The sequence below is a fragment of the Dendrobium catenatum genome, unplaced genomic scaffold, assembly GCF_001605985.2.
Source record: "Dendrobium catenatum unplaced genomic scaffold, ASM160598v2 fragScaff_scaffold_1232, whole genome shotgun sequence".
In the NCBI taxonomy this organism is placed as follows: Eukaryota; Viridiplantae; Streptophyta; class Magnoliopsida; order Asparagales; family Orchidaceae; genus Dendrobium; species Dendrobium catenatum.
Window position 1 is genome coordinate 2046616 of NW_021319694.1, and position 4503 is coordinate 2051118.

The following is a 4503-nucleotide window of genomic DNA, read 5'->3' on the forward strand; positions in this document are numbered from 1 at the left end:
GCATTTGGCTCATATAGCCTCGGACCATTGTCCAATTCTCTTGGAGATTTTCAAGCCGGTGGAAGTCTTTCATAGGAACATTCGATATGAAGATGTTTGGATATCTTATCATGGAGCTAAAGCAGTGGTGGTAAAATATTGGAAAATTGGAAGTGGTGGAGACCCAGCCACATCTTTAAATTTAAAATTTAAGAGAACCTTGAAAGCATTATTTTGTTGGAGAAAAGCCAAATTTAAGAATCTCAACTTGTCGAGGGATGCTTTGAAGGTTGAAATCCTGGAATTAGAAAAGGAAGAAGCATATGGTTTGATTTCTTTTGAAAATCTGCAAATTCTCAGGTTCAAGATTAATGAGCTCAACATCACTCTATCCCGGCTCAACACTTGGTGGAAGCAAAGAGACAAAGCTAAATGGATGGAGGAGGGGGATTCTAATTCTTCCTTTTTTCATGCTTTTGCTAATGCAAGGATAAATACCAATTGGATTAATCATATCAAAATGGGTTCAGGAAGAATTACTGAAGATTTTGCTGAAATACAAAAAGTCTTCTTAGATTTTTTTAAACTCAAGTGGCGGCATAGAGATTGTTCGTTGGAGGCTTAGCCTAGGCCTTGGGCTTTCATTTCAGATGAAGATCAAAGAAGATTGAATGTAGATTTCACTAGGGAGGAGCTGCAGGCTACGGTGAATTCTTCAGGCAATAACATTTCACCTGTGTTAGATGGTATCACTTTTTCCTTTTTAAAGTGCTAATGGAACATTATTCATGAAGACATTTGGTTAGCAGTGAACCAGTTTTTTTCTGCTAGACTTATGCATCAGTCTTGGAAAGAGAAAATGATTGTGTTGATCCCTAAAATCAAATGTCCCTTGCTTCCCTCCAATTTTCGTCCTACTAGTCTTTGTTTGACTACTTATAAATTAATTGCCAAAATGCTATTGAGTATATTAGAGAAGGTGATACATAAACTCATTTCATATGATCAAGAAGCTTTCATCAAAGACCATTCCTTATCTGAGCACGTTCTTTTGGCATAAGAAGTTTTTAACAAATTTTGGCACTCTAAAGCTAAAAGTGGCCTTTTGGCTATCAAGATTGACATGGAGCAAGCCTTCGATAGTATGGGGTGGCAAGATTTAAGGCAAGTTCTTGTGCACTTTAACTTTCCTAGTAAATTTTTGGAACTGTTAATGCAATGTGTCTTAGATCCTAAGTATTGCATTTTGATTAATGGGAGAAAGACTGATTGGATCATTGGCAAGAGTGGTTTTAGGCAAGGGTGTCCCTTGTCTCCTTACTTGTTTATTTTATGTTCTCAAATCCTTTCTGATGCTCTTAATCACCATAGAAGTGGAATGGGAATTTCTATTACTCCTAATGCTCCTAGTGTTTCTCATCTTCTCTACGCCGATGACATTCTAATTTTCTCGAAAGCCATTGTTAGTGAGGTGAAGAAGTTGAAAACCATTGTCCCCAATTTTTGTAATTGGATAGGACAAAGTGTTAATTTTTCCAAATCAATGATCCTTTTTGGGAAGTACACTAACAGGAGGAGGAAGAACAAAATCTCATCAATTCTTCGGTTTAAAGTTGTGAAAGAATTTTGTTATATTGGTGTTAAGATAACCTTAAGAAGGAAGGTAGCATCAAATTTTCAAAATCTTATGGAGGTGGCTTCTAATAAGTTGAACACTTGGGGGGGAAATTGTATTTCATTGGAAGGGAAGTTGGTTCTTGTGAAATCTTCTTTTCTTTCCCTTCCACTATTTTTTATCTTCAATCTCTTTAGTTCCATTATCTATTCTCAAGGAATTTCACAAAATGTGTAGAAGCTTTCTATGGAACAAAAGTAACGGAAGAACTGGTATGAATTATGTGTCATGGGAGCTATTATGCAAACCAAAAAAAGAAGGTGGACGTGGTTTATTCTCAGCAGTTTCCAGGGTTGGTCCACTTCGAGCAAAGTTTGCTTGAGAATTTCTCTTGAAGCCTAATTCTTTACTCAATCAGATTATCAAAGGAAAGTATGGTAATGACATATGGTCCAATCAAGTGAAAATTGGTTGTTCTCCTACATGGAAAATTATTACCAATGGAGCATCTTACCTTAAAAATATTGTGAGATGGAAAGTTGCCAATGGAAGTTCTATCAACTGGATGCATGATGCATGGATTTTAGACAAATGTATATCTAGATGGCCTACATTTGTCAATATTCTGGAACCGGCTGATTATAAGCTTAGTTATTTCATTCATGAAGGCGGGTGGAATGTAAGCTTACTACAGGAAAACTTTGGAAGACATTTACTGGACGTTATTCTTCAGATTCCTATAAGACCGGATGAAAATGAAGATCTTATTGAATTGAAATTTAAAGCAGCAGGTAAATCAATCTCTGCTCAATGTCTAGAAGCAGTTTATGATAACAAACCTGATGAATGTCATTGGAAATGGATGAAATTACTTAAATTAAGTCCCAGAATTGAACTATTCTTGTGGAGACTCTACAATAAAGCTATCCCCTCATGTGCTTTTCTAGTGAAAAGGAAACTTTCCAACAATCCAACCTATCCGAGAGGCTGTGTAGATGATGAAGACAACTGCCATGTTGCTGCTAGATGTATGAAATTACAAAGGACTGTTATCTTACTAAATAAATGTGGATTCAATACTCCGATGTTTACAGATTTTAAAGCTTGTCTGGATGGATTAGAAAGAGCCTCAACTACTAATTCGTTAATGGAAAATATGTATTGCACAGCAGTCTTCTTAACTTAGAAAAGTAGATACAAGTTGGTACATGGGACGAGTGAAGATTCTAATTTTCAAATTGCTGCTAACACATTTTCACTGGCCACTGTAAGCAATTTTATCAATTTACATCCGAACAACTGGGATACTAATCAGCTTATGCTGTCTTCTTCTTGGTGTCCTCCTCCACCAGGATGGATAAAAATAAACATTGATGCTTCGCTTAAAAACAATTACTTAGCAGGTATTGGCGGCGTCATAAGAGATGAAAAAGGCAGATTTTTATTAGCTTTTGGAGCCCAATATTTTCATTGGGACATAGCACAAATGGAATTGTGGGTTGTTTATTACTTGAAGAATATAATGAGAGATTTGATGTATGAAGCCCAAGGAGTGATTATAGAAGGAGATAGTCAAAACATTATTAAAATTTTTTAATTAGCTTTGAAGAGATGGAAGAATAAGGGAGGAATTGAAGAGGATATTGTATTCATTCAAAACTTTAACCAGGTTCTATTTTCTTTTGCAAATAGGTTTTATAATAAATTAGCTAATTTCTGTGCTAATTTGGGTTGCAAAAAGAGTTTTATTTGGGAAGAACTCAATAATGTAGATATCCCCCATTCCTTCTTCTTTATACTGAAGAAGGAATATGATGGATTAGGGTTGGGCTAAATTTTATGTTTGTCTTTTCTTTGCTTTAATTATTAATGCATCTTTGCATTTTTCTTCAAAAAAAAAAAAAAAAACTGGTTCAACTCCTCCTCCATGACTAAGATCCAAAACTCATCAGTAAGGGCTTGGTTTATGTTGGTGGGTTCAGTCATTAAGATAAAGGCAGAGTGGATCACTTCCTTCCTAAGTCTATGTCTAGTCCTAACTCCATCAGAAGGGTCTCCTAAAATCAAATCTTTAGGGTGACTCGAAGAGTATCTCCAATTTCTAGGCAAAGTGTGTGAAGGTTCAACCCTTTCCTCCAGATCTACATTTTCTACTCCTTGGGTAACTTGTCCTTCTCCTTTAGTGTTCTGGTGCTCTACCCCCTTCTCCAAGTTTTTTAATCCAATGGCAATCTCTCCATCATCATCATCTTCAACTTTAGGCTTTCTAGGATCAGACTCATAAAACACTACATGTGTAGTCTCTTCCACCACCAAAGTCATCTTATTAAACACCCCAAAAGACTTCCCAACACTAGAATATCCTAAGAACACTCCATCAGATTTTGGATCAAATTTTCCTAAGTGAGACTTTCCATTATTGTGAATGAAAACCTTACAACCAAAGACATGAAGGTGGGAAAGATTGGGTGTCCTACTCTTAAGGATCTCATAGGATGTCTTATCTAATTTTGCTCTAACATTGACCCTATTCAACATATAATAAGTTGTGTTAACCGCTTCAGTCCAAAAGTATTTTGTAAGTGCATACTCAGCAAGCATGGCTCTAGCAGCTTCCACGAAGGTCCGGTTCTTCCTTTCAGCTACCCCATTCTGCTGAGGGGTCCTAGGAGCTGAGAAGTTGTGGCTAATCCCTTTGTCCTCACAAAAATCTATAAATTTCTCATTTTCAAACTCTCCCCCATGGTCACTATGAATGGTCAAGATTTCACATCCTAGCTTTTTCTAAATCCAAGTAAAGAAGACTCTAAACTCATCAAATGACTCATTTTTGTGTGACAGCAATCTAATCCAAGTAAATCTCGAGTAGTCATTGACAATCACAAAAATATAGACTTTCCCTCCCAAAC